Here is a 19,727-nt window from a genome sequence, read left to right on the forward strand (position 1 = left end):
AGTTTTAATGTTAAACAACAAGGTAGCTTGTAGCAGTAAGAATCTTGGTTTTAATGTTAAACAACAAGGTAGCTTTGTAGCAGTAAGAATATTGGTTTTAATGTTAAACAACAAGGTAGCTTGTAGCAGTAAGAATCTTGGTTTTAATGTTAAATAACAAGGTAGCTTGTTGCAGTAAGAATATTGGTTTTAATGTTAAACAACAAGGTAGCTTGTAGCAGTAACAATCTTGGTTTTAATGTTAAATAACAAGGTAGCTTGTAGCAATAAGAATATTGGTTTTAATGTTAAACAACAAGGTAGCTTGTAGCAGTAAGAGTCTTGGTTTTAATGCTAAATAACAAGGTAGCTTGTTGCAGTAAGAATATTGGTTTTAATGTTAAACAACAAAGTAGTTTGTAGCAGTAAGAATCTTGGTTTTAATGTTAAACAACAAGGTAGCTTGTAGCAGTAACAATCTTGGTTTTAATGTTAAACAACAAGGTATTTTGTTGCAGTAAAAATCTTGGTGTTAATGTTAAATAACAAGGTAGCTTGTAGCAGTAAGAGTCTTGGTTTTAATGTTAAACAACAAGGTAGCTTGTAGCAGTAACAATCTTGGTTTTAATGTTAAATAACTAGGTAGCTTGTACCAGTAAGAATATTGGTTTTAATGTTAAACAACAAGGTATTTTGTTGCAGTAAGAATCTTGGTGTTAATGTTAAACAACAAGGTAGCTTGTAGCAGTAAGAGTCTTGGTTTTAATCTTAAATAACAAGGTAGCTTGTTGCAGTAAGAATATTGGTTTTAATGTTAAACAACAAGGTAGCTTGTAGCAGTAACAATCTTGGTTTTAATGTTAAATAACAAGGTAGCTTGTAGCAGTAAGAGTCTTGGTTTTAATGTTAAACAACAAGGTAGCTTGTAGCAGTAACAATCTTGGTTTTAATGTTAAATAACAAGGTAGCTTGTAGCAGTAAGAATATTGGTTTTAATGTTAAGCAACAAGGTAGCTTGTAGCAGTGAGAGTCTTGGTTTTAATGCTAAATAACAAGGTAGCTTGTTGTAGTAAGAATATTGGTTTTAATGTTAAACAACAAAGTAGCTTGTAGCAGTAAGAATCTTGGTTTTAATGTTAAACAACAAGGTAGCTTGTAGCAGTAAGAGTCTTGGTTTTAATCTTAAATAACAAGGTAGCTTGTAAGAGTGCAGTAAGAATATTGGTTTTAATGTTAAACAACAAGGTAGCTTGTAGCAGTAACAATCTTGGTTTTAATGTTAAATAACAAGGTAGCTTGTAGCAGTAAGAATATTGGTTTTAATGTTAAACAACAAAGTAGCTTGTAGCAGTAAGAATCTTGGTTTTAATGTTAAATAACAAGGTAGCTTGTTGTAGTAAGAATATTGGTTTTAATGTTAAACAACAAAGTAGCTTGTAGCAGTAAGAATCTTGGTTTTAATGTTAAACAACAAGGTAGCTTGTAGCAGTAAGAGTCTTGGTTTTAATCTTAAATAACAAGGTAGCTTGTTGCAGTAAGAATATTGGTTTTAATGTTAAACAACAAGGTAGCTTGTAGCAGTAACAATCTTGGTTTTAATGTTAAATAACAAGGTAGCTTGTAGCAGTAAGAGTCTTGGTTTTAATGTTAAACAACAAGGTAGCTTGTAGCAGTAACAATCTTGGTTTTAATGTTAAATAACAAGGTAGCTTGTAGCAGTAAGAATATTGGTTTTAATGTTAAAAACAAGGTAGCTTGTAGCAGTAAGAGTCTTGGTTTTAATGTTAAACAACAAGGTAGCTTGTTGCAGTAAGAATATTGGTTTTAATGTTAAACAACAAAGTAGCTTGTAGCAGTAAGAATCTTGGTGTTAATGTTAAACAACAAGGTATCTTGTAGCAGTAAGAATATTGGTTTTAATGTTAAACAACAAGGTAGCTTCTAGCAGTAAGAATATTGGTTTTAATGTTAAACAACAAGGTAGCTTGTAGCAGTAAGAGTCTTGGTTTTAATGTTAAACAACAAGGTAGCTTGTAGCAGTAACAATCTTGGTTTTAATGTTAAATAACAAGGTAGCTTGTAGCAGTAAGAAAATTGGTTTTAATGTTAAGCAACAAGGTAGCTTGTAGCAGTAAGAGTCTTGGTTTTAATGCTAAATAACAAGGTAGCTTGTTGCAGTAAGAATATTGGTTTTAATGTTAAACAACAAAGTAGCTTGTAGCAGTAAGAATCTTGGTTTTAATGTTAAACAACAAGGTAGCTTGTAGCAGTAAGAGTCTTGGTTTTAATCTTAAATAACAAGGTAGCTTGTTGCAGTAAGAATATTGGTTTTAATGTTAAACAACAAGGTAGCTTGTAGCAGTAACAATCTTGGTTTTAATGTTAAATAACAAGGTAGCTTGTAGCAGTAAGAGTCTTGGTTTTAATGTTAAACAACAAGGTAGCTTGTAGCAGTAACAATCTTGGTTTTAATGTTAAATAACAAGGTAGCTTGTAGCAGTAAGAATATTGGTTTTAATGTTAAACAACAAAGTAGTTTGTAGCAGTAAGAATCTTGGTTTTAATGTTAAACAACAAGGTAGCTTGTAGCAGTAACAATCTTGGTTTTAATGTTAAACAACAAGGTAGCTTGTAGCAGTAACAATCTTGGTTTTAATGTTAAACAACAAGGTATTTTGTAAGAATCTGCAGTAAAATCTTGGTTTTAATGTTAAATAACAAGGTAGCTTGTAGCAGTAAGAGTCTTGGTTTTAATGTTAAACAACAAGGTAGCTTGTAGCAGTAAGAATCTTGGTTTTAATGTTAAATAACTAGGTAGCTTGTACCAGTAAGAATATTGGTTTTAATGTTAAACAACAAGGTATTTTGTTGCAGTAAGAATCTTGGTGTTAATGTTAAACAACAAGGTAGCTTGTAGCAGTAACAATCTTGGTTTTAATGTTAAACAACAAGGTAGCTTGTAGCAGTAAGAAAATTGGTTTTAATGTTAAACAACAAGGTAGCTTTGTAGCAGTAAGAGTCTTGGTTTTAATGTTAAATAACAAGGTAGCTTGTTGCAGTAAGAATATTGGTTTTAATGTTAAACAACAAGGTAGCTTGTAGCAGTAAGAATCTTGGTTTTAATGTTAAACAACAAGGTAGCTTGTAGCAGTAAGAGTCTTGGTTTTAATGTTAAATAACAAGGTAGCTTGTTGCAGTAAGAATATTGGTTTTAATGTTAAACAACAAGGTAGCTTGTAGCAGTAAGAATCTTGGTTTTAATGTTAAATAACAAGGTAGCTTGTAGCAGTAAGAGTCTTGGTTTTAATGTTAAACAACAAGGTAGCTTGTAGCAGTAACAATCTTGGTTTTAATGTTAAACAACAAGGTAGCTTGTAGCAGTAAGAATATTGGTTTTAATGTTAAACAACAAGGTAGCTTGTAGCAGTAAGAGTCTTGGTTTTAATGTTAAATAACAAGGTAGCTTGTTAAGAGTCTTGCAGTAAGAATATTGGTTTTAATGTTAAACAACAAAGTAGCTTGTAGCAGTAAGAATCTTGGTGTTAATGTTAAACAACAAGGTATCTTGTAGCAGTAAGAATATTGGTTTTAATGTTAAACAACAAGGTAGCTTCTAGCAGTAAGAATATTGGTTTTAATGTTAAACAACAAGGTAGCTTGTAGCAGTAAGAGTCTTGGTTTTAATGTTAAATAACAAGGTAGCTTGTTGCAGTAAGAATATTGGTTTTAATGTTAAACAACAAGGTAGCTTGTAGCAGTAAGAATCTTGGTTTTAATGTTAAACAACAAGGTAGCTTGTAGCAGTAAGAATATTGGTTTTAATGTTAAATAACAAGGTAGCTTGTACCAGTAAGAGTCTTGGTTTTAATGTTAAATATCAAGGTAGCTTGTAGCAGTAAGAATATTGGTTTTAATGTTAAAAACAAGGTAGCTTGTAGCAGTAAGAATCTTGGTGTTAATGTTAAACAACAAGGTAGCTTGTAGCAGTAAGAATATTGATTTTAATGTTAAATAACAAGGTAGCTTGTAGCAGTAAGAATCTTTGTTTTAATGTTAAACAACAAGGTAGCTTGTAGCAGTAAGAATATTGGTTTTAATGTTAATGTTAAACAACAAGGTATCTTGTAGCAGTAAGAATCTTTGTTTTAATGTTAAACAACAAGGTTGATTGTAGCAGTAAGAATCTTGGTTTTAATGTTAAACAACAAGGTTGATTGTAGCAGTAAGAGTCTTGGTTCCAGTACATTGTTTAGCTTAGGTCGCTCACAGGATAGTAAGCTTGAGGAGTTTTATTTAAAATAAATATTGTTTAACTTGTTTTTATTGTGTTTTTTTTTCCGTAACGAACGTTGCTGGAGAAGAAAAAACATTTGCTTTGAGATAATTACAAAACTTTTCACTTGTGAAAGAACACATTATCGAGTAAAGAGTGCTAGTTATTGTGATTTATGGAACGTATCTTTTCATTGGAGACATTGTAATCCGATATCGTATAGTTTTATGGCTCGAAACGTCGAGTAATCCATCATTATTTGGTCCGGCACGTGAAAGAAAAAGTAGAACTGTTGTAGTGTCGATACTGGCGCCATCTTATGTTTAGTATTATAAATAATACTTCAAAATCTGAGCAGATGAATTATTTAATGTAATATATAACTTTCTTATCAAATTGCGTACTTCCATACTATTAAGATAAATTATTAGCGTAGTGTGTATAAAAATAATCAATGTTATTTTCATAAGACATACAAAATTGTTTTCTAGAGTTAAGGACGCGTGAAGTTTCAACTAGAAATCTACTTGATGAACTTGTTCTACCAAATGTTGGAGTTGGCAGGTTGACGTCAAATAACATTGACATAAATATTTTGCGATAAATATATTTTTAGATCAGGTAACTAGCAACTCGACTTGTATTCGAGCTAGTTCAGTTTGCTTTGATAGTTGTAGCAATTGTTTCAACATATTTGACGTTATTTTGGTTATGTGGTGTTTATACTGTTGTGAAAAGGATACCATACTTGATAGCACTGTCCACTTAGTATCCGGTTGAGGTATTTCATTAGCTTGGTTCCACCCACCCTCTTCTCCAACATCCTGCTGGCTGAGTTCTGCCTGCAGGGAAGAGTTTACCACTCATCCTATACTGTGATCTTTCTTCATCTCACACACTCACACACACGCGCGCGCTGAATCAACGGTTCGTTTACTGAATCACAACGCTAAAATGCAGAGTTCGATTCTTCATAGAGAACAGAAACTAGCTAGCCCATTGTGTATCTTTGAGCTAAAATAAGTAATTTCAAATTCAGAAGGTATTTGGGAGATATTAATTCGATAAATAACTATTTCCTCGTGGGGCTCGGGGATTCAGGAATCTTTCAGCAAGCAAGTAATTTTGTGGTAAGGGCGCCCAAATTGCAATCAACTGTTCGTGGCTTCGAATTCCGCCACCGAATGTACTCGCCCCTTTTCGTCGTGGAGGCTCGTTAGATTGTATCGGTCAATCTCACTTTTTCATTAGTAAAGGAGTAGCCCAAGAGTTGGCGTTAAGCAGTTTCAACTAGCTGCGTTCCTTCTAGTTTGTCACATGTAAATTACGAACGGCAAGCGCAGATAACCTGCGAGTAGTTTTGCTCGAAATTCAGTAAAAACAACAACTCCTTTCGCCCCATTTGTTTGTGTGAAGAGGTTTTGCATCAGTGATGAAGAAGGCACCTGAATGAAGATCTCTTTACATCTTCTTCTTTTATAAATGTTACAAACACTTTGTTGAGAACGTGTGACAAGCGGCTACTTCTCTACCATTTAACTTTCAGGTAGCGGTCAGTAATTTAGTATTTAACCTCCGGTATTAGCTCTTCACTTACCGATCTGAAGAGGACCGGAAACTATCGTAAGTACTCAATCACGCGAGATAACGACCACCTGGTGTTCTGTTGTAATACGTGACTAACGTTTTAAAACTTCTTCCCAGCAATGACTCTCTGGCCAAACTTCGTCTGGTAGAAACTGTGACACTAATTGTTATTAGATGTCCAGCAGCACTAGCGACTTCTAAAGATCACTTGGATTCAGTTTCTTTATTTGGGTTTTACCAGCTTCTAGTAATTTTCTTTCTTTCTTACAAACTCATTAATTTTTCTAATTCTTACTGTGTCTCTCCTCACCTTCAGAACGTTTAACCAACCTCCTAGTAGCAGAAGCTTACTGTCAAAAGTCAGGATTCGATACCAGCAGGGTACACGGCACAGGCCCCGTTACTCAATGGGGCCTGATTAAACGTTTCCTGTTGTCATTTTATTAAACAATGTTGTTATACCCCTCACGTTTCTTTTATAAATTATATGTTTCTTCTGACAGACTAGGGTGTATGTCGAGATACCGTCTACCTCCTCTTGCCATTGTGTTCGAACCTTTCATCACATTTAGTGGTAATATTAATTTGATCTGTCTATATATATATCATAATATAACACGCTTCCTTTCTCCCATGTCTTATGATCACGTTCGATGACGTAGAAATTGAATAGCTTCAAAAGCACTTGTTTAGATTATTAGTTTATTATATTAACTTATGAACACTTACACCGAACCAGACTTTTAACAGCAGCTATGACTATTGATGTCTGACTAAACGTGAGGTGAAGTTCTGTCTGAAAGGTTAAAAACAGATAAGCTTTACAAGAAAACCCAGTTGTCTTTAATTTAAGAACTTCAGGTGCTGTTCCAGATATGTATGAGATAAGTATAATTAATTCCTTGTGTGATTCTAAATATCTATGAGAACACCACGTATTGTATCGTATAGCTATGAGAACACCACGTATTGTATCGTATAGCTATGAGAACACCAATGTATTGTATCGTAGAGCTATGAGAACACCACGTATTGTATCATATAGCTATGAGAACACCACGTATTGTATCGTATAGCCATGAGAACACCACGTACTGTATCATATAGCCATGAGAACATAAAAATACCACGTACTGTATCGTACAGCCATGAGAACACCGCGTATTGCATCGTATAGCTATAAGAACACAACATACTGTATCGTATAGCCATGAGAACACCACGTACTGTATCGTATAGCCATGAGAACACCACGTATTGTATCGTATAGCCATAGGAACACCACGTACAGTGTCATAGAGCCATGAGAGCATAAGAACACCACATATTGTATCGTATAGCCATGAGAACACCACGTACAGTGTCATAGAGCCATGAGAGCATAAGAACACCACGTACTATATCAGGTATGCATGATAACTTATAATTATTTTGTATTCGCATTTGCTAGAATCCACCACCTATCTATAGTGATGAGAGATTGAACATCTTCACGCTGTTAGGTGAAAACTGACATTTTATTAAAAATACGGCGTGTATCATGACCAGCACTAGTTGAACAAACAAATTTAGCAATACTATTATCAATCATGACTTTAACAGCGGCGTCATGAACATACATCATGACTTTACAAATCCGCTACTTCACGAATGTTTGACTGGAAAGGCATCTGTTTTTTGCCTGTCATTAACTTTGAGGTTATGTTTCGTAGAAGGTTTTATGTATATTAATTACGATATAGCACTTGAAGGAAAGATAATTAATTTTGTTAAGAAAGTTTTAATTAATTCGTAGAGTAATTTATATGTAAACAAATTTAATCTTGTTTTTAACACAGAACCTTTCACGTATCTACCTAGTTGTTATAGTCATATCTATTACACTACATGTTACTGATAAATTAGTTTTTGACTATTCTGCCTATTTCGATCATCGGATTACCCCCAAGAATTAATTAAATTAAACCGAACCATCGGAGGGTTTACTTAACGAGTCTAGTAGGAAATACCTTGCTGGCTGAAATACTGTAATAACGCTTATAACGTTTAAAATGACGTCATAATTTATACTAATCGTGGCGTCCGTATTCCACGTATCTTACGTCCTTTCTGAAATTATTTCTAAGTTTTATAAATTCTGTAAAATAAATTGTCAAAGTTTTAGTTGTCCATGTTTACGAGGTCCGGTGCTGCCAGGGTGGTTAAGTAACAACTCGTAATCTGAGGGTCTCGGGTTCGAATCCCCGTCGCACCCAACATGCTTGCCCTTTCAGCCGTGAGGGCGTTATAATGTTATAGTCACCCACTATTTGTTGGTAAAAGAGTAGCTCAAGAATTGGCGATGGGTGGTGATGACTAACTGCCTTTCTTCTAGTCTTAAACTGCAAAATTAGGGACGGCTAGCGCAGATAGCCTTCGTATAGCTTTGCGCGAAATTCAAAACAAACAAATCCATGTTCGTGAAACACGCCTGTTGTTATAAATTTGATATTGCTAAACAAGACAAACCGTTAATTCCTTCAAGTTAATAGTGTAACGAAGTATTGTTTTGACATAAATTAGTGTTTTTGTTACTTTAATTTTTTTGTTTGTGTTGCACAGCTAGTTGAAGTGTGAAATGTGTTAATAAATCCTGAAAAATTTACATTGTGGTCTTTCAGAATAGTGTGTGGTATATCAGAAAGGAGAAATGGTGGATAAAAGGAAGTGTAGTCGTTTATTGTGGTGTAAACGCCTTTCTTAGATGTCGAAAAATAATGACAATTAATTATACTCAGGGGCGTAGATCCTGAGGGGATGGGTGTATACACCCCCCTTCATTTTGGGTGGGGTATGGTGCATACAATCATCCCCTACAGTTTGGTCTGTTGAATTGTTTTATTGCATCACAGGCCTACAAATTGTTTGTTTGTTCTTGTGATTCTCGTGTTCTTACCAATCGAATTACATAATTAGGCCTTGATGTAGGCTTTTTCAGTAGCCGAAATGTACATCTTTAATATAGGCGTGCCTCTAAGCTTTTCGATCTAAGCGATAGTTTGTAAGTATCAGTCAGTAGGCCTAAGTATACATGCAAGAATCGTGGCAACAAGATTACTCTGTGACTGCATGTTTACAGCTTTCAGGTTCACGTAATCAGATATTACCAATTTGCAAATTGAACAGTCCACACAAGTGGTTGCAAAAATCATCCCTCACATCGGGTGTAAAAAATCTACGTCCCTGGTTATACTTGTCATAAGGCATTAGAAAAAGACGTTCGTACCATAACAAATGATTTGTGTAAGTGAATGCCCGACTACCACTGTGTTTATTATGTTCCAGCTGGCCTGGTGAGCTCTGGTGTGAGCAAAACGCGTCGTCTAGCAATGGATATGGCGAACATATTGTGATTGTAATACTAATACTGTGAACACACCTAATATTTGAAAATCCTAAAGAGATTAGATAAAAAAAAATGCATTATAACTATGTTAGTAGTGGTGAAGCGTTTATCGTACTATTTTTCTATCCAATCACAACAGGTTTAAATTTGCTCATTGGTATTTGTGGTGCCCCAGCAGGCCTTATTAACTTTGCATTGAGCGAAACGTGTAGTTGTCAGTGGTTTTGAGTGGATATAGTACGGTTGTTATATACTGTTCTTCTTCAAGTGAAACCGTGAAGGACTGGATAGTAATACCAGTTTTCTTCCTTCTCATTAACTTCTACCCAATAGTAAATACTACAGGCCCCGCCCACATTATGACGTATTGCCCTCAATGGCACAGCGGCATGTCTGCGGAATTAGAATGTTAAAAACCGGGATTTGATACCCATAATGGGCAGAAAACAGGTAGTCCTTTGTGTATCTTTGTGTGTAACTTCAAACAAACAAATCAAGCGAATTTCGTCTTATGCATTGAACTGTGTGTGAGAAAATAGAAAACAATCGTCAGAGGAGCGGGATTTTCCAAAGGTTCCAGAAACAACTCTCATATGGTTGTTTCGCGATTTTCTTATCTTTTTATCGAGTTGAAAACTCAGGTAGTCAGAATATTCATTTATTATTTTATGTTATTGACTTGTGAAATAAAATGCACATAGCTGGGCATTTTATCCATGAGGTGGACGTGACACGACACATTTACTTCGATCTCAACAAAGAAACACGGTTAACTGTGAACGTTTACACTTGATAAGTGTAGCATTGTATGAAGAACACGTGGAGGTCAAGATAAAAATAATATGTAGATTTCAAATTAGAAAACAATATGAACAATAGGTTAAGTTTAGGTGAAGAAGATCAGTGTTAAAATAGTTTGTGAGTGTTGACTGATCAGTATGTTACAGTTTCATAGTAGTTATATTCTTGTAGCTGTTGACTGGTCAGTATGTTATACCTTTGTAGTAGTTGTACTGTTATAGCTGTTGACTGGTCAGTATGTTATAGTTTTATAGTAGTGATATTGCTGTGGCTGTTGACTGGTCAGTATGTTATACCTTTGTAGTAGTTGTTGTAGTATTGTTGTAGCTGTTAATTGGTCAATATGATATATTTTCATAGTATTTATATTGTTGTAGCTGTTAATTTGTCAATATGATATATTTCATAGTATTTATATTGTTGTAGCTGTTAATTGGTCAATATGATATATTTTCATAGTATTTATATTGTTGTAGCTGTTAATTTGTCAATATGATATATTTCATAGTATTTATATTGTTGTAGCTGTTAATTGGTCAATATGATACATTGTCATAGTAGTTATATTGTTGTCGCTGTTGATTGGTCAATATCATATATTTTCTTAGTAGTTTTATAGTTGTAGATTTTGATTGGTCAATACGTTATCCTTTTAAACTACTTATACAAATATATTATTTACTCGTCAGTGAGTGGTTTTAATGGTGATTCTCTGCGTATTTCATTTTAATGACTGTTTTATCGATGTCACTTTATTTTTATTAACTGTTGTATTATTGGTGGTTTGGGTTTAGTGACTATTTTTGGCTAATAATTTCATTTTAGAGACATTGATTAAAACATTTATAAAGTAACTATCGTATTTAACATGAATTAAAAGACTGGTTAATGTTAATGCATTTATCAAGACAGTTATTAATCTGGTTAATGTATTTTTCAACACAGTTATCAGTCTGGTTAGTGTATTTTTCAACACAGTTATTAGTCTTGTTAATGTATTTTTCAACACAGTTAGTAGCTTGGTTAATGTATTTATCAACGCCGTTAGTAGCCTGGTTAATATATTTGTGAACACAGTTAGTAGCCTGGTTAATATATTTGTGAACACAGTTAGTAGCCTGGTTAATATATTTGTGAACACAGTTAGTAGCTTGGTTAATGTATCTGCCTTTGCTCAGGACTATGAAAGATAGTTCACTGTGAATGATATAAGTGGATATTTTTGTTATCCTGTTGTTTATTGTTAATTAATCTTTCTCTACCAGTTCACCTGGAATAAGTTTGTGTACGTTTATCTATTTCTTTATTTCAGGGTAGTTTGTATCCGTGATTTCCCTTCCCACCAGGCAACGAATTTTATATGACTGTAATTCTGGATCAGTTGAGACACATATGGACACGTGATCTTATTGTATAACACGCCCATTTTAATTTTGTGGTCTGATATTATTTGAGCCGATTTCCTACTAAAACGTCAAATCAGATGATCACAGCTACTCGGTTTATTGTTAAGCACAAATATACACAAATAGGGTGTCTGCCTGATGCCAACCCTTCCCGCTAGTTCCTAAATCCAGAACTCTACTACGGCCGTTAAGTCTTAGGCCTAATAACGCTATGAATCAGTTTGGATACCAACAAATTATTTCTCATACTTTAAGTTTTACTTGCGTTAAAAGTGTGACAACAGTCTATTACTGTAGTACTCAGTCTTGAGTACTAGCGAGGAACTGATTGTCTGCTAGTAACTGAAAATTAGGAACTATGTTGCTATTAAAACCGATTCAAAAACCTTATTTTTCGTCAGTGAATTTAATATAGAACACGTGGTAAAGATAAAGTTTTATTCTTGATTGCTGCTGCATTTAGTCTCTGTGGTGGATGAACCTAATTTATTTAAGTAACGTTTGTCTAAACGATGTTCGTAACCACGGTATATTTTCTTTGTCGGATAACTCGGTCATCTTGTTATCCAGCTGCTTCCTTGTTGGTTTTTTAGATTATGGTAGTAATTAATCGATTCTGGATAGTTATGGTAACGATCGGACAACGCTAGATTGTTATAGTAACGGCTGGCCTACTTTATACGGTTATGGTAACGGTCCAACTTATTTTATATGGTTATGACAACTACTAACCCCCTTTTTATATGGTTATGGTAACGACCGACTTACTTTGGATATGGCAACTATCAACTTACTTCATAAGATTATATTAACGACCGACTTTATATAGGGTTGGTAGTTGCATATCACTTCATATGGTTATATTAACGACCGACGTACTTTATATGTATATGGCAAGTACCAACCCACTTTATATGTTTATAGGGACGACCGACTTACTTTATGTGGTTATGGTAACGACCAACCCATTACTTATCTTTTGTATTTATCAACAAACGATAGAACAAATTTTAAATATCTCATCAGTTTAACTGGTGATAGAACCAACTCCAATTTCAAACTCGTATAATTTGCTTATGTAAACAATTGATTTTTCGTGATGTTACTTACAGTGTCTTCCAGGCATTGTATCATTAATAAAAAAAATTCGATCTGTAACATAAATTGCAGTGCTTTAACGAGGCCTATTTAGAAAAGATTAAATATGGTAATAGCCCCGTTTTAAGAACGTGTATCCTGGCTTGTGAGGATTAACAGTAATTTCCTTCAGTATGTGATATATCTTTGTGAGTAAACGTTCACAGTTGAAGAAACAAACTAAACTGCTACAGTATCTCTGTTTCTAAAGGAAAACGAATCTTGTACAAGTACGTAGTTCTGCTATAAAATATGGTTATACGTTACGGTAAAATATGGTCTTTTCAATTCAGTAGTTCTTCCAAGTGTTATATCATTATTGGTATCACCAGAACAGTATGTAGTACATCTCATGAGTGCTATGCCATTATTGGTATCACCAGAACAATATGTAGTGCATCTCTTAAGCGTTATATCATGGGCACAACAGAGGTAGCCCATCGTGTAGCTGTATATTTAATAGTTAACAAAGCTAAGTCTTACTGTACACGTTGGTTTATATAAGGATAGATCCCATGTTTTAGTTCTGTTGGTAGCATTAATATGCTGAAAACGTTTATTTGTACCACAGATATTTATCCGCTGTCTGACTAGATCTAAGTAAAAGGACAGAAAAAGAGCTAATGTTGGGCCTAACGTTCAGTAGTGTTGATGCTTTACCGTTGATTAGTTAGTGTTTCCTTACGAAATTACAGAGCTCTTCATGTGAAAATAGCCTTCACGTTTAGATGTGCCCTGAAATATTCAGTCATTGATTAGTTAGAGTTATGTAACGATAATTAGAGCCCTTCACGTTTAGATGTGTCCAGAAAATATTCAACTAATGATTAGTTAGGGTTATGTGACGATAATTACAGAGCCCTTCATGTGAAAATACCCTTCACGTTTAGATGTGCCCAGAAAATATTCAACCGTTGATTAATTAGGGTTAAGTAAGAGATATTTATTCACAGCTATGGTTGATTATCCTCTATGGTTTGTGATGATTTTGTACATCCGCTAAATAGTGAAAAGGGAATTATGACCACTGACTAAGTGACCTTGTGTGGTTTTCTGGTCGCTGACTCGGAAATTATTTTCTAATCCTTTGTTTGTCTCCGTGTAATTAATACACTAATTTTCAAACTTGCCAAACAAGATTTTGTTCTCATTCTTCTCTGAGTCATTAATGAAATTAATCAGGCATCAGGCTTGCTTATTAACAATCCTGTGATCTACCATGGTCTACCGAAACATTAGGCTTAGATTCTGTAGTTTACACGATTTGTAACACAAGCTTTGTTTGAATATTGAATTCATGACCTGTAATATAAATCATTTTTGTATGTTGATGTTGTTTTTAGTTGGCTTGCTTTTGTGTGTGTGTGGGGGGGAGTCAGAAAGACAAGTACCTTTTATATTTGGTTTCAGGAGAATATTTACGGGATTACACAATCACTATTTTATTTATCTGCTGTCAGAGGGCGTTGTATCACCATATCCAAGCACTATATAAAGTTCAATGAGAATTAAATCTTTGAGTCGGTATATATTACATAACTTACGTGTTTTGTGTGTGTTTAGAAAGTACCTCGCCGCTAGAGAGTGCTAATGACATGAATTCAATGACGCGAAACGATTTCTTGTAAAATTGTGCAGGCTTGTTTACATTCTCATGTGCAATAAAACAGCCGTGCCATCTTTACATACCAAAAAACAACTAAATACTGTCTATTTCACGCATCTTAAAAGTACGGTAACACGTTACGGAAGTAAGGCCTATTGTAGTACAAGTTGCATTAACATGGCGTTATAGAAAATAAAACCTAAAAACGAAATATTTTTCTTTCTTTTTTTTTGAGTTATAAATTAAACTATAAATTTTACTTTTACAACAGGAAACTATTCGTACCATAATGAAAATATTCCTAGATACTTATTAAAATAGACAAAAAATAACAAAGAAAAACAATGTAATTGATATAAAAAACATCAAGGTATTTTTCTTTTCTTTATTGTTCGTCACAGAATATGAAAAAGGTTTTTAAAGTTCGTTTTAAGAAACTACGTATTTAAGGTTGAAACGTGGGAAACTAACTGTTCTGTAATCTAAGAAATTGTTTGTAAAATAATTCTAGACTTACAGAGTTTCTAAACTTTGATTAATTACACACCCATTCAATCGTACGTAACGTTATGCTGGACTCGATATAGCCCTGTATGTATTCATTTGTTGTAGTATGGTGGACTCACTATAGTCCTGTATGTATTCATTTGTTGTAATAAGAACGTGAAGATGTTACAGTATTATATACTGGTGATTCGTCCATACATGAACGTCAAGTGTTGATATGTTAGTCAGTGTTGCAAATACTACTAACATGAAAAAACTTCAGTATGAGCACAGCCTGTGTAGGGACGGCCCGGATTTTCATCGAAATGTTTTAAATATTTCGTCAGAACATTAGAACATTATAACATTATAACTTTCTTTTCATTACACCATACATGTAATGATTGAGTCACAAATTCTGGGAATATTTCTAATTATCACAACAAACTATAGAACCTAAATAGTGGTGTCAACCAACTTCGCTAAAGAGACACTGTTATAATTGTTATTCATAACTAGTAATTTTTAAAAACTCATAATGCTAGTGTAAATGGCGTTATTACTACCCCTTGAAGTTAGCTTTCTTACAGAAATTTGATGTTCCTTTAATAAATTTAAATATAGCGTGAAACAGGAATGACCAGCCATTAATAGATAACAAATATTAGAGTTGGAACTTCATTGTATTTAGAACTTAGCTATAACGAATTATTCTTATATTCAGGAAAGCTTATATTTTACAATCTTATTTCAAATGAAGAGCAAGTGTAGTTCCATTTCAGTGATAGATTAGAAATAAGAAAGGTATATATGTAGAATAACATTTGTGACTCAGTAGGCAGCCATCTTGACCATCTCCACGGTAGGAGTGGCTAGCAAGCTACTCACTGGTGGCGGTAATGATTACATCTCAAAACTAGCTCCCGATGGCGTTCGCTCTCTTCCAGCAGCACGTAATTTGACGTCACCTTTCAAGCTACGAGGCCGAATAAGTTTCGTGTGTTTTTTAGTATTGTACCGGACGTCGTCAGGTCCACTATCCCAGCAAGTACTATATTTCTTCCAGCTGTCTTCTAGAGATGAAACTTAGTGTTTGGAGGTTCCATACTTCCGACTTGTAGGAACTAATTCTACATCTGCTGGTCTTTATGCACCTACAGAAACTTTCTTGTCTTAAAGACGTTCTCCGATCAGGATCGGAAATGTTGAAACGCGTACATTCCCACATCAAAGCCCGCAAACCCGCATTTCTAGAGGTTGGTCTTACAGCGGTAAGTTTACCTTCTGTTGTGATTTAATATTCTTACTCTCTCTCTCTCTCGCTGTTGTGATTTAACATTGTTACTTCCCCTCTCTGTTTCTGTTGTGATTTAACATTGTTGCTTCCCCTCTCTGTTTCTGTTGTAATTTAACATTGTTACTTTCTTCTCTCTCTTTCTGTTGTAATTTAACATTGTTACTTCCTCCTCTCTCTTTCTGTTGTAATTTAACATTGTTACTTCCCTCTGTTTCTGTTGTTGATTTAACATTGTTGCTTCCCCTCTCTGTTTCTGTTGTAATTTAACATTGTTACTTTCTCTCTTCTGTTGTAATTTAACATTGTTATTTCCTCTCTCTCTCTGTTGTAATTTAACATTGTTACTTCCCCTCTCTGTTTCTGTTGTGATTCAACATTGTTGCTTCCCCTCTCTGTTTCTGTTGTAATTTAACATTGTTACTTTCTCTCTCTCTTTCTGTTGTAATTTAACATTGTTACTTTCCTCCTCTCTCTTTCTGTTGTAATTTAACATTGTTATTACTTCCTCTCTGTTTCTGTTGTGATTTAACATTGTTGCTTCCCCTCTCTGTTTCTGTTGTAATTTAACATTGTTACTTTCTTCTCTCTCTTTCTGTTGTAATTTAACATTGTTACTTTCTTCTCTCTCTCTTCTGTTGTAATTTTACATTGTTACTTCCTCCTCTCTCTTTCTTTGTAATTTAACATTGCTACTTCACTCTCTCTCTTTCTTGTTGCGATTTAACATTGTTACTTCCCTCTCTTTTCTTCCTGTTGTGTTTTAACATGTTACGTCCCCCCCTCTCTGTTCCTGTTGTAATTTAACATTGTTACTTCCCTCTCTCTGACTAACTAAAACAGGGTTCTTCTTGTGTAACGCTGGCGGGTAGATAAATACAATATATTTTTGTACTAAAGACAAGGTCTTTCTTGTAATCGTCTTCTTTAACTAAAAGATGATCCTTGTTTAAGTAAAAGCTTGTGATTAATCTTTTCTACACACTGCACTGTGTTGTCCTAAGTAACTCATTCACCTCATAACATCACCTAACTAATGATTAACCTCTCCTGGTAATAATGATAGATAGAAATGCATTGAAGTAGAAAGTCTCGATTTTCATCTCGATTTGTTTCTTACCATTGTCAGGTGGAGTTGTAAGCCCCAGTTTTAATGAATGATTCTATGCTGAGCTGGACCAACATATGGTTTCATGGTAATGTACCGTACCACTCACATATGAGCGACACATAGAATCTATGTCACGCAAATTGTGTGTATGTGTTTGTGTATTACAATATAAACGCTTGAATTGTAAATCATTGCCGAAAATAATGTTTTTTTTTTTGTTTATTTCTCAGTTGGGTTATTTATTACAAGAATGAAAATATATCTCTTGTTGGAACAAAACCGGTGTGAGTGACATGGCCCTGGAAGTAAATGGACTTTCACAGAGGTCCAAGTCACTCATTCGTTGAGATTAACAAAAACCATATTTATACCTGACAACCATAAACCCCTCGGTGAACTCAGCAGATAGCCCGATGTGGCTATTTTCACACACACAAACATAAATTTTGCACGCATACAATTACTGTTTGGTACAAGAAATGAATTCGGGCTATAGTGAAATTCCATAAATATCACCAAGCCAGCGAATGTGTTAAGGACACACACATACAATATTGAGACACATACATAGTTTAGGTTTGTGCGACTTGTAATTTCTGAAAGATAGCTAAGTTAACTGTATCACATTTCACAAGTAACCGGGACAACAATCTGATATAAAAGTCTGAAAGAACTAGTAATTGTCATCAAGTTTGAACACAGAAGCAACTCTTCCATAATATAATTATAACAAGTACACCTTTCGGTAACCGGCCAACTTTTCTGTTATTTGTAAGAGCCATCTAATCATGGGTAACACCTACAGCAGGGACATTGTGTTACAGGCTAATCTTGTGTTAAATCTACAGCTGGGATGTTGTGTTACAGCTAATTTTGTGTTACATCTACAGCTGGGCTGTTGTGTTACAGCTATTCCTGTGTTATATATAGAACTGGAATATTGTGTTATAGCTAATAATGTGTTACGTCTACAGCTGGGGTGTTGTGTTACAGCTAATCCTGTGTTACACCTACAGCTGGCGTGTTGTGTTACAGCTAATCCTATGTTAGATCTACAGCTGGGGTGTTGTGTTACAGCTAATCCTATGTTAGATCTACAGCTGGGATGTTGTGTAATCTAGTCCTGTGTTACATCTACAGCTAGATTGCTGTTTACAGTTAGTCTTGTGTTATACCTACATCTAAGATACTGTGTACCGCTAGTCCTGTTTTATATCTACAACTAGGATTGTGTGAACGGCTAATCCTGTGTATACATCTTCAGCTGGGATGTTGTGTTACAACTAATCCTGTGTTATAGTTACAGCTGGGATGGTCTGTACAGCTAGTCCTGTATTACATTTACAGCTGGGATGGTGTGTACAACTAATCCTGTGTTACATCTACAGCTGCGATGTTGTGTTACAACTAATCCTGTGTTATAGTTACAGCTGGGATGGTCTGTACAGCTAGTCCTGTATTACATTTACAGCTGGGATGGTGTGTACAACTAATCCTGTGTTACATCTACAGCTGCGATGTTGTGTTACAACTAATCCTGTGTTATAGTTACAGCTGGGATGGTGTACAGCTAATCCTGTGTTACATCTACAGCTGGGATGCTGTTTAGCAGCTAATTCTGTGTTACATCTACAGCTGGGATACTGTATATGCAGTAAATCCTGTGTTATCTACAGCTGGGATACTGTATACAGCTAGTCCTGAGTTACGTCTACACATTTCCTGAGGGGTTTTTGTAGTTTTTGTGGCTACTACTACTACTAAGTGATATAAATATCGTTTCTTGTGAACTCTCGACGAATCTATTAATTAGATCAAGTGTTTGATGAGAAGGTAGCTGAGGATTCGAAATGTTAACATACACATATAACTGTTGCTCTGAATCTTTATGTTAACATACACATATAACTGTTGCTCTGAATCTTTATGTTAACAAACACATATGTTGCTCTGAATCTTTATGTTAACATACACATATAACTGTTGCTCTGAATCTTTATGTTAACATACACATATAACTGTTGCTCTGAATCTTTATGTTAACATACACATATAACTGTTGCTCTGAATCTTTATGTTAACATACACATATAACTGTTGCTCTGAATCTTTATGTTAACATACACATATAACTGTTGCTCTGAATCTTTATGTTAACATACACATATAACTGTTGCTCTCTGATCTTTATTTAAAAGATTCTGTATAACGTTTTGCGTAAATAAAATCATAAGTGACGTTTAGAAAAAACCACAAGATTTGTTATGAGAAAGTTCACAGGGTGTTCTTTAGTTTAACTTTAGAAAACAGAGGATACAGTGTTGCATTCATGCACATTTATCATACGGCACATTTTATGTTTTTAGTTTTGTTGATTGGAAATATAATCTGATATGTGTATTATACACAACTGGAACAGTGCTGTATTATCTATTTAGGGAGAGGTTCTCTGTTTTTCACAACGTTCAGAATGTTTATTCTCCTATATAAATGTTTTTTCTGCCTTACTTCCTTGTATAAAGGATACACCGATTTGTCAAACGTTGTTGACTAGCGGATTTAAATATATGAATAGGCTGGGTGGGCACAGTGTTGAGCATGCCTGGCTTTAAATCTAAATATTTAAGCTGCGATATATGACCGTTACAGTTTAACGTTAATC

Source organism: Tachypleus tridentatus, chromosome 10 (genome assembly GCF_004210375.1).
Source record: "Tachypleus tridentatus isolate NWPU-2018 chromosome 10, ASM421037v1, whole genome shotgun sequence".
NCBI classification, from domain to species: domain Eukaryota; kingdom Metazoa; phylum Arthropoda; class Merostomata; order Xiphosura; family Limulidae; genus Tachypleus; species Tachypleus tridentatus.